Genomic DNA, 12,188 nt, shown 5'->3' on the forward strand with positions numbered 1-12,188 from the left:
CATTAACCATCTCAAATGGTAAACTGTATGTACAACAAACATTTTAAGACAAACTTATGACTTACTACCAGTACTTTTTAATTTGAATTCTTATTTTATGTACCTATGGACCCAGGCACGTGTTCAAGTTTCTCAGATAGGGAGGTGTTTCAAACAGAAAGTGTAAGAAACACTCCTTTAGAGGAGAGAGAACAGTTCGTGGCATGGTCTGTGATAAGTGCAAGTGAGTAGAGCAGAGAAGAGAGAGAGATATGAGGAAGGGAGGGGCTGCTGGCACAGGCCAGCGCCAGTCTGCATTTAGTGGGCACTGAGAAAGGATCAGAGGACAAGCATGAGGGTCTGAACACGCAGATGCAGAGGCCAGCAGCAGGCAGAGCATCAAGGAGCAGGAGCATAGACTACCCATGGCCTATGTCACTCAGTGAGGCGGGTGGCATTCGGCTGCCACTGCTTCACCAATGCATGGGAACATCATCAGCTGACATCTGCTTCTGTGCCTGAGTCCTGGCACAGAACTTGCTTGGCCCTTGTGTGATCTTGGTTAAGTCTCCTAACCACCCTGAGTCTAGTTGTCTCTGAAACACTGACCTGCCTTTGTCTGCAAGGAGGGTAGACTGTGGAGTGTTCAAGGAAGGTAAAGCGGGTGTGTGAAGAACATGAGCCACCAGGCTGGGGGTGGGAGGCTCAAGGGGAGCATGCTTGCCCAGCAGTTATGAGGTCCTGGGTTTCATCCCCAGCGTAACATAAAAGAGAGATATGCATGGCAGTGCACATTTGTAACCCCAGCCTGAGGGAGGGGAAGGCAGAAGGATCAAGGTCATCTATCCTCAACTCCAAAACTAGTTCAAAGCCAGTCTGGGATACACGAGGCCCTGCCTTAAAAGCAGCAGCAGCAAACACTAGCCATTATTGCCATCTAAAGATAAACTCCTTATCCTGACATCCCCAAGCCAGCTCCTCCTTTGAATTTCCTTGATGGCCTCCTGGTCCCCTGGGATATGAGCAAAAGGCTCTCTTTCTCCTCCTCTCTCCTTGAGTTTCCACAAAAGCCTCCTGGAGGAGAGTAGGCTCCGGGAGACAGCTCCTAGCTCTGGTGTGTGGCTGTGTACTCTTAAACAAGTCGCTGAGAGTCTATGAGTCTTACTTTTCTCCTTTTCAAAACTATCAGTAACGTATCTGTCTCAGAGGGCTGTTTGGAGACACGATGAAACAGCTTAAAGCATAAGAAAAGGCAGGCGTCTAGTAGTTTTAGTTTTTATTATGAAAATAAGACCAAAGAGCACTAACTAGGCTGCCAAGATGGCTTGGTGGGTAAAATACTTGTACAAGCAGAAGGGCCTGAATTTGGGTTCCCTGGATCCACATAAAAAATGGAACATGGTGCTGCATTCCTGGGGAGAGTCCTAATGCTGGGGAGAGGAGACGGTATCCCAGGGACCTGATGGCCAGACGTTGTAGCTGAAGGGGCTGGCTCCAGGTTCAGTGAGAAACCTGACTGAGAAAGTAAGGTAGAGAGTGAATGAAGAGGACGTGATATCAATCTCTGGCCTCTGCCCCTGCAGACACACACACACACACACACACACACACACAGGTTCATGCATGTACACACTCACACACACATGCTCATATACACCACACACACACACACACACACACACACACACACACACATACACACACAGGTGCATGCATGTACACACTCACATACACATGCTCATGTACACATGAGCACATACACACATGTACATGTACATGCATGCATACACACCTGCACATGTATTGCACACACACACACACAGGCACACACACACAGGTACATGCGTGTACACACTCACATACACATGCTCATGTACACATGAGCACATACGTACATGTGCATGTACATGCATGCATGCACACCTGCACACGTATGTGCACACAAACATATACACACAGGCACACACACATGCACACACCCATCCACCACCCATCCCACATGCGCACACACAGGCACACACCCATCCCCCCCAAACACACACAGAGGCAGGTGTAGGTACCCCTCCACACACACATAGACCACCACAAAGTAGAAAGTATAAGAACTCCCGTATTCATATGTCCAAGCTATCCCAATCATTTGTACTTCGTCCTATTTACTTTGACTTTCCTTTTCTGCCAATAGAGTCTAAACTGAAGGCAGCTGGACATTTTCTGCCAGTGTTCTGTAAGCCTCTCTGACAAGAAGGGTATTTTTCTACATGACTCCCACCTTAATAAGTTTAAGGCCATACTTTGAGATCGTTACCACTGACCCACAGTTAATTTCCCAGCGGTCTGAGACAATCTTGTACAGTTGGGAGGTTTGGACAATCTGTGTCCACACATTTAACTTAGGGTTTTTAAGTCTTTCCTCTCTTACAATTTTTTTTTTAATTTGGAGCTAATTTTAGATTCCCAGAAAAGTTGCAAAATCGGTAGAGACTTCCCGCATACTGTTTACCCAAGTTTCCACAATGTTAACACCTTACACAACCCTGGCCTCTGACAATTAAGAAAAGTCTCTTTCACATAGACAGCTCCCGCCCGCCCATCTTCGGTCTCACCATTGTCTTGCTGAAGAGACTTCTGTTTTCTGAGGAAAGGCCCCTTTCTGCTCCCTCCCTCCCACCATTGCAACTTAATTCTCTCAGTCCTACCCTTCCTTTAAAGACGAAATTGGCTCTAAAGATTCAGTTAGCTGCTTTGAGAGGAACACTTCCCACTGATACTATGGACTCTGTGCTCAGCTATTGATTTCCAGCTCCCTTGCTCACCCTGCCATGCTGGGATTGATGTGTTAGAATGGCGGTTCGTGTCAGAACAGAACACACACTAGGCCCAAACAGTTCCACGTGTAAGAGGTTTAATTGAGAGGGAGAGAAAGAGAGGAGGGAGAAAGAGAGAGAGAGAGGAATGTTCCATATATACATACACACACACACACACACACACACACACACACACACACACACACACACACGGGTTCTGACATAGAGGCCTCAGGTAAAGGTGGGAGGTGAGCCCAATGGATTCTGGGGATATGGCGGCTGTTGCCCTGGCAACACATCTGTGAGACCCGCCCATGCGACGCCATGTGACATCACGGGCTTTGGAGGCCCTGATGCTAACAGGGATAAGGTATGCAGACACAGCCTCCTGCGGACCTTCCCTGACCTGTTGTTGATAGATGGACCTAGCTTTGAGTGTGTGGATGGTCACCAGGCAACTGTTTTTCCTTGCGATATCCCATAACTTATTTGGTGGCTTCAGTTTTTGTTTTTTGTCTTTTTGTTTTTCCTCCTGTAGGAGAGCTTAGATGGCCCCAAAGACTCTTTGAAAACTTTCAGATCATAACAAGTCTTATGGCCACTCAAATAACAGCAACAGCAGCAACATAGATTCATGTGAGTGATTAACTTGGGATACACATACTATATATGTATATGTGCGTATGTATTATATATTATATATGTGTGTATATGTATAAACACACACTATATATGTATACACACATACACACACAGTCTCACTGTGTAGTTCAGGTTGGCCTAGAACTTGTGATCTTCCTACCTCAGCTTTCCAAGTACAGGAATGACTTGATGCACATCACCATGCCTGACTGGCCAATCAATCTCTGTAATCAAGACACCAAACAGCTGGAGAAGTGGCTCAGAAGTTAAGACTACTGGCGGCTTCCCCAAGGACCCAAGTCTGATTCCCAGACACAGGTTCAGTGCCTAGCCCCCACATGGTAGCTTACAACCCTCGGTAACTCCAACTCCGGGGGATCTGCTGTCTTCTCTTGGACTCTGCAGGCACCAGGCATGCACTCAATACACAGAGGTGCACGTGGGCAACACACCCATATACATAAAATAAAAAATAAAACTTGGAAAATTTTTAAAAAGAAAAGAATTGGAAAACAAAACACTGAATTGAATTTGAGTTTGCTGCCCCAGCTACCACCCTACTTGGGCCTGCTGTAGGCTGGAGTGCTGGACTCATAAGGAGGACATTGTCATAGAGTGAAGAGAAGGAGATGGGGCGGGGGGAGGAAGAGGATGGAGGGGTAGATGGGGGGAGGGGCAAGTGCAAGCATGGGAAAGCATGGCCTGTCCTTCAGGTCCCAGAGTCCAGGTCTCTGAAGTGGTTCAGAAACTTTTCTGAGCATTTCGGTGCTTCTCAGAAGAGTTCCCTGTACTTTAATCTGGACTTCCTGCCATGTTGTCTTTATGTGATTTATCTCTATTCCACCTGGCCATCTTCCTCTCCTGAACCTGGAAAAATCTAGTCCTGTCTCCTCTGCCCCTCTGAATGGTCCACTTGGAGAGGACCCAAGATGACTTCATACTTGGTCGCACCCGGCTCACAGAAAATTCTCACATATTATTTATCCTGACAAAGTCTGGGAGTGCATGCTCACCCTGGTTAAGCAACTGTATATGTATATATATATGATGATGTATATGTACATGATGATGTATGTGTATATGATGTATATGTATCTGATGTATATGCGGCGTGTACATGAACGTGTGTGTATATGGACTGGGAAGTAGTCTGTCGGCCCATCTTCCCATCTAAGGTTGCCCAAATGGGTGTCAATTGCCGGACCACTGTGGCCCCGAACAACAAGAACATCATGGATTAAGTATCCCCAGATGTGTGTTTAAAACCATCCTCCCACACAGCCTTGCATGAAGAGGAGGCATACCCCACCAGGAAAGACAGCAGGACCCAGCAGAGATGTTTCCAAAGGAATCCTCCAAACATGCTCTTGAAACTTCCCCCCAATTCTGAATACTTTCATAATGCTCACATCAGTAAAGAGCTTAAGAGTTTCCGGACCCCTCCCCGCTGAGTCCTGGCCGGGGATCTACTCAAGCTTGCAGATCCATCCTTTGGAATGTGAGCAGAGCTTGGCTGAACCTCCCACCTTCACATCACATGATACTTCCCTAGTTCCCTGCAGACAGGACACTTGCCCTGACACCCCCCCCCACCCTGCCCTGTGTCCTGTTTTCCTTGACACTTGGGCTGTCTGCAAGGTCTTATCCAAGTGGTGTCGTGCCCACCCGCCTTCGTTAGGGTTTCTACTGCTGCGGTGAAACACCATGACCAAAAAGCAGGTTGGGGAGGAAAGGGTTTATTTGGCTCACACTTCCACATTGCTGCTCATCACCAGAGGAAGTCGCGACAGGAACTCGAGCTGGGTAGGATCCTGCCTCAAGGAAGCAGGAGCTGATGCTGAGGCCATGGAGGAGTGCTGCTTATTGGCTTGCTTCCCATGGTCCATCTAGCCTGCTTTCGTTTAGAATCCAGGACACCAGCCCAGGGTTGGGATCACCTGCAGTGGGCTGGGCTCTCCTCCATTAATAATTAATTAAGAAAATGCCTTACCGCCAGATCTTATGGAGGCATTTTCCCAATGAAGGTGCCTTCCTTCCAGATAGATACCTCTGGTTTGTGTGTCAAATTGACATAAGTCTAGCCACCATACCCATTCTCCCGGACATAGCAAAGGTAGCCCTAAATATGAGCCCAGGGATGACTGTCATGTGTGTGGACGGGTGATCTCTGCAGGGAGGAGTCTCTCCTAGAGACAGAGAAGAGGCCCGTTCTTTCATCTGGGACTCCTCTCAGCACCGAGTCTAACTTCTAATGCTTGTGCATTAGGGATCTGCTCCACGAATGAAGCGTTGACTTGATCATACAATAAACAAAGCCAAACTAGGACTTCACAAAGTGCACCCTGACTGAAGTCATGGGGCATCCTGCAGCGAGTGTTTGGATGGCCACTCTCTAATCCTGCTCTCCTCCTCCCCACAGGCCTTTCATCAGTGCTCCACAGACCAGGCAGGCCATAGTGTGGTCATGATGAGACTTAGGGAGATTGAGGCTCAAGGAAGGCAGGCTCTGGACTACCCTGGGAGGAGGCTCCCAGAGGACCCTAATATCATTCATCCCGCGTTGTCACGGCCTGGGTGAGGATAGACAGCCACCTCTTCTGGAAATCCAGGGAAACAGCATTAACTGTCCTGTAGTTCAACTAGTGAAATGACACGCAGGAAATGGGGTCATCTGGGGTTTTCACTGAGCACGGGAAAGCAGTATTAGTCAACATTAAAGATGAACTTAGCTCTCCTGACCACAGAGTTCTCTTTGGCTCCCCATGAGCAACCCAACACCCGAACCCTCTTCCCCACATGCCTCATTAACTGTTCCCCAACTCTCGTGAAATCGCAAACAGACACGAATGAGAGGTCTGAGAATGTAGCTTTCTAAGATACCGACACTGAACGAATTATTTGGTTTTTTTTGAGGGCATTCTCATATTCTACACAAAGTTTTATTAACCTCGTTTCTTTTAGAAGTCTTTGGTTGTAAGCCACAAAAATAGTTTTGAGCTATCTTAAGCCAAAAGGAATTTATTGGAAAGATGTGAGCAGTTACCAGTCTCAGAGGCAAACGTAGAAAGTCGGATCATGGGAAGGATAGAGCAGGCCGGCCAGCTCTGGACAGCAGAACTCTGTGAGTTGTCCCCTGAAGATGGTGCTCTCACAGGAGCCTCCGACCTAGACACCTACGATGTCCATGTCTCTCTCCAAGATCTGACTATGAGTTTGGGTGCCAACCCTACCTCATACCCAGGGTGGGTTTTGACCAACGGCCCACCTTCATCATACCAAGTTAGGGAGGGGTGGCTTCTTTAGGAAGAGCTGCAGAGCAGAAAAACAAACAAACAAAATAAAACAAAACCAGATGTCCACTATAAACATATTTTATAGCAACCTCCATGAATACATTCAAAATCCGCCTCAATTTTCCAAAGTTCATTTCATACAAAGTTCTCTTTTCATATTAGCTGCTGGAAAGCTTGAGGCTCATTGGAAACATGTGGGATTTTTATGGTGTCCACATTGGCCTTGCCTCTCTACCGGGTCTATTTTATGTTTTCAACGTTCCCTTTTCTTTCTACTGGAGTGTGTGTGTGTGTGCATGTGTGTGTGTGTGCGCGCGCGCACGTATGCACACATGCGTGCATTTCTGGAATAAGTCAGAACATAAATGAGCAGATTATCTAAGACTCTCCAGGAATGCATGATGCTATAGGATGAGCTCATCTGTACTGGTTTTCCCATCAGAAGTTTGAAAACCAATGGTTACGGAGATGTCATGACCCAGCATCCCTAGGGTGCTCCATTTTTAGTGCTTTCCCAGAGTCACTAGATACAAACAAGTTGTATCAAACTTTTGCTGCATAATATTCCTATGTTTGGGGACCACAGTGTGACCTATGGTAACACGGGCCAGGACAACAAGACAGTGATCAGGAAAGGGCACAGGAACGAAGGCTAGTTGGCAGAGACAATGTGGGGCAGGGCCCCAGTCCGGGTTACTTTCCAAGTGACCTCAGCTGAGCTCTCTTTCTGGAGGAGATGGCCTGGCCTGGAAGCACCAAGGAAAATCTGGCAGTGCCTGGGAGAGTTAAAACACAGCCAACTGCCCCAAGAGCCAAGAATGGGCCAGAGAACTCTGGTGAGCTTCCCAGAGTCCCATAGCAACCAGCTCTTGACTGGAGAGGCAGGGATGAGGTTGGGAGGGAAAGATGGGAGGTCTGCCTGCTGTTCTCTAGAGAACTCCAGCTCCACCCTCCAACCCCTGATAAGCTGGCATTTCGCCTGTGGGCCTGTGGCTGGGAGAGACCTGGGAGTGGAATGCTCCTCACGTTGGTGCTGGTTGCAGAGGTCAGCCCCCCCCCCACACCCCCCATCCACTCTGCCTGGCTCAAACACAGGTCAGCAGCCAGGAGGATACAACACGAAGTTCACCAGTTTCCAGGGAGGAGTGGCCATGCTCTTCCTTACCAGGGCAGGAGACACAAGGTCTGTGTTGACTTTCTGTATTCCCTGGGGACCCTCAAAAGGCTCCTCTTCCGCTTTTCTCTGCTCTCTCCTCTTGCATGTGGTCCCACATAGCAGAACAAGGAATCTCTTCCAGCTCTCGAAGCTTGAGTGCCCACAATTCTGCCTCTGTTTCTGTATCAAACAACATGATTGACCAAATGCCTCTGTTCATGCTGAGCACATGGGCTGACCACATCCACCCCTCTTCTCGTTAGCCATAGCTAGAAGAAAGTCTTTGTGTATTCCTCTAGGGTCATGGAGGGGCTCAATAAATATTAATTCTATTGAGTTGTCAGCGCTGGCTTTGCCCTTTAGGTGAAAGGTCCCTGAAAGAGTCCTCAAAGCTTTCTTGGGTCCAGATTGGAAGGGATTCCTGCACCCCAGGGCCATAGGCTCAATATTCGGAGAAGAGGTGTGTTTGGACCATTGGTGTAAAACAGTTATATTCGTCAGGGTTCCCCAGAGAAACATAACTTACAGAATGGGGTTTTATTAAAATGGCTTACAGGCTGTGGTCTAGCTAGCCCACCAATGGCTGTTGACCAACAGAAAGTTCAGTCTATGAGGCCAGATGTCTCAGATGGTCTTCAGAATACAACAGAATCCTGAAGAAGTAGGCTCTAATGCCAGTGAAGGAATGGACTCTTGTTATTGAGAATGAGAGCTATTGTGGGACATTTAAAAAATGAATCCATGCTATTGCCTGCCATGCACTGGTGGGCAATAGCTGGCCTGCTCTCATCTTGTGGAGACTCTCTAACTCAGAGTTCTCAAATCTCTCCACCCAACTCGCTAAGCTCCCACTAGCGGGTCATTACCAGGCTAGCCCCATGCTTCAAAACTCCCACGGCCTTTTGTGGGGCACATCAGGCAGACCCACACTTTGCTGCCTGCCGTACCTCTCTCTCTGGAGCCCAGTCGAGCCACCCTGTGAAGGAAAAAACCACACAAACTTATTTCAGAATCAATGATAACTCAATTGCTGGTCACATCAACTAGAATCCTAATCTTGTAGGCCATATTAAATCTAAATCTTCCAGTGGCAAATCCTGGTGGATTTGTCATCTAAACTGGGGGCATTGTCCTTTTGCTGTCCCCAACCCAAAGCCCCAATCTCTCTCCTGCCTCCTCTCTTCTTCAGTCCAACCCGGAAGTCCCGCCTACTCACCCAGTGATTGGTTCCTTTCTTCATTAGGGGAGGGTTCACAAGAAGTCACCTGAGTACTGACTCATTCCTCTTTCTAGACAATCCCTCCTGTGAAAGTGGAATTAACATCAAAATACAAACAGTACCAGGGACATCCACAACAGAGAGCAAGCTGGCAGAAGAGAGACTGCTTCCTTCTTCCAAGTGCTTTATATAGGCTGCCAGCAGAAGGTACGGTCTACATTAATGATGCATCTCCCCTCATCAAAAGGATTAAAGATGTGTCTTAGAAGTGGGTCTTTCCTCTTCAAATGATTTAATTAATATTTTTTTTTTAAAAAAAATATCCTTTACAGGTGTGCCTAGCCATTTGGGTTTTTCTAGTTTCAGATGTAGTCAAGTAGACAACGAAGAATAGCTGTCATGGCAGCGCTCTGAACCCTTCGAAGAACTCATTTTTTTGCAAGCTGACTCCTATGCACTCCCTCCTGGGCCCCTTGAACATGATTCTTGAAGCCGAGCTAAGTGCAAGGAGCCACCTCAACCCTTCATGGCTGCTCCAGAGCAGTTTTAGCACTGAGGGGACACCGTCAGTGTAAGACCTTACCTATTAGCCAGTCTGACTCTTCTCTGAGCACAACAGACCTTTGGCCGTGAATCTGCCCCGGCCCCTGTGGGGGGGTGTTAGCGCGACTGTCCTTTCCAGTCAACATAGGCTGAATTCTCCCCTTTGCACAAGGCCTCATTCAAACCTCCCTCCCACAAGACCCTCGTCTTTCCCCGTAGCCCCCAAACCTGTCCACCTGTGTCTTGGCATATGCCTTCTCAGGCTACGTCAGGGCCTCTCATTCCTGCATGCTTTCCTCCTTGGTTTGGCCATCTCTGGAGAACATTTCTTGTTCCTTTCAGAACTCAGCAAGGACAGTAGTGGACTGATGTTCTGGCTCTTGTTCTGCTCACTTTGATAGGACCTTTAGATTTTAAAAACTAGACTTAGTCATTGCTTTGTGGGCACGTGTGCTATAATGCATAGACATGGAGGTCAGAGGACAACTTTGTGGGAGTCGTTTCTCTCCTTCCAATGTAAGGATCCCAGGGACTGATTTCGGATCTTCAGGGCTGGTGGCCACACCATTTGAGTCATCTCATCCTCTCGATATCCCCTGACGCCCTCCAGGCTCCGATGGCCTCTGCCCTTCTAGGCCTTCTCGCTGGCAGAGAAATTCCTGTCTGCCTCCATAGACCCATGCTGACTCCTTCAACTCACAATGGTCACTTCTGTTCCGGAGGGGCTGCTTTCTTCCATGATGCACTTGCAGAACAGAAAGGGCCTTCACGGGGGTGCCCTTTTGGTCACAGCATTCCTGCACGACAAACCATCCTGCCCTCTGTGACTCTGCAGGAGCCGAGCTCTTGACTCCAAGGGGCCAGGGCCTTTATTTCGCTCCTGTCTCTTAAAAGAGCGACTGACAGCTTATGGCCCCCAGGCCTTGCTGCCTTTGGAACTCCAAGGAGACCAGTTTATCTTTTGTTTCTCTGTGACACCCAAGCCAGCGGTCATGATAAATTGGAGGTTGCACAGGAAGCTGGGAGGTCTGCCAGCAACTGGACCTCTCTCCCACAGGGAACTAGACTAGAAATGCTGCAGCCACCAAGGAAGCTCCTGGCTACTAGGCTCAAAGAGTTATAGTATGAATCCTCAGAGCATTCAAACAGCTTTCAGGCCAGGCCAGGATGAGGGTGCAGCCTGAGCAATAACGTTGAAGGTCTACCATGTCCAAGAGGAGTGGTACTGGCTAGTAGATTCTTTCAGTATCTTGACACATTTGATGATGGGCTCCCAACAAGACCATGTGCTTCCCTGAGCATCTCTTCCGGAACCTCCAGAGAACAACTTCAAATGGTAGGAGCAGAATGGGATGGGGTGTGTGTGTGTGTGTGTGTTTGTGTGTGTGTGTGTGTGTGTCACTCGCCGACATCTTCCCACATAGTTTCACTAGTTAGGCGGGGACCTCCCAGTCTGTGGTAAGGCATGCTGGAAGTTAGAGCCTTCTTTCATGTGATGACATGGTTGGCATTTCCATTCTGTAGGGGTTTGTCACAGCGGGTGGGCTATAAGGTCATCATTCCATTATGAGGAGTCTCTTGATGTTATACATAGTCACTATAAAATATTTCCTCCAGCCGGGCGATGGTGATGCACGCCTTTAATCCCAGCACTTGGGAGGCAGAGGAGGCCAGATTTGTGAGTTCGAGGCCAGCCTGGTTGGTCTACAGAGTGAGTTCCAGGACAGCCAGAGCTATACAGAGAAACCAAAACAAAAAACAAAAAAACAAAAAAACAAAAAACCAAGCAAACCAACCAACAAACAAAAAACCTTTCCTCCAAGAATTTAAGAGCTTGTGTACTTTCCCTTGGTTTGATCTTTAAGGTTTCTTTTTTTCTTTTTCTTTTGTCTCTGACTTGGTCTTTGGATGGTTCTCCCAAAGTCACTAGGGTGTGATCTAAGAATGAGGCTGGTGCCAGATTTGGAGTTGAGCTGTCTTTCTGCACACTGATAAACAAACATGGGGGCTGAGACTGAAGCTGGCCTATCTGCCCCTTGGCACTGTTCCTAGGCTACTCCTGAAGCACAGGCCCTCTCTCCCTAGGAGATTTCCAAGAGGGAGGGTTTGGCCTTCCCACCTACAGGCATGGAGTCCTCTCTCAGGGGCATGAGGCGGTGGAGGGAAGGGACTGGGGGTACTGTGGGGTCTTATTCTTTCCCTTGAGCACTTATGTGACCAGAAGCCATGTGCTAAGCCTCTTCCAGGGAACCCTCCATCTAACTCCAGGGGCCTTAGGCTGGGAGGGTTTGGTCACCGACCAGGTTTGAATCCTTCCATCTTCTCAGGAGTGGTTCCCTCTTCATTCTTGGCCTTTGTGTTGCTTCAGGCTTCTTCTCAGGTCAGCCACTATCCTTTTTCCCCAACTCCTCACACCAACTGAAGCCTTCTCTCTTCCCCTCTGTTTATATCATTTCTAGTCAGCTTCTCTGAGGTCAGAGGCCTGGGAGCCAAATCTCTCTCTCTCTCTCTCTCTCTCTCTCTCTCTCTCTCTCTCTCTCTCTCTT

This window comes from Mastomys coucha, unplaced genomic scaffold (assembly GCF_008632895.1).
Source record: "Mastomys coucha isolate ucsf_1 unplaced genomic scaffold, UCSF_Mcou_1 pScaffold1, whole genome shotgun sequence".
In the NCBI taxonomy this organism is placed as follows: domain Eukaryota; kingdom Metazoa; phylum Chordata; class Mammalia; order Rodentia; family Muridae; genus Mastomys; species Mastomys coucha.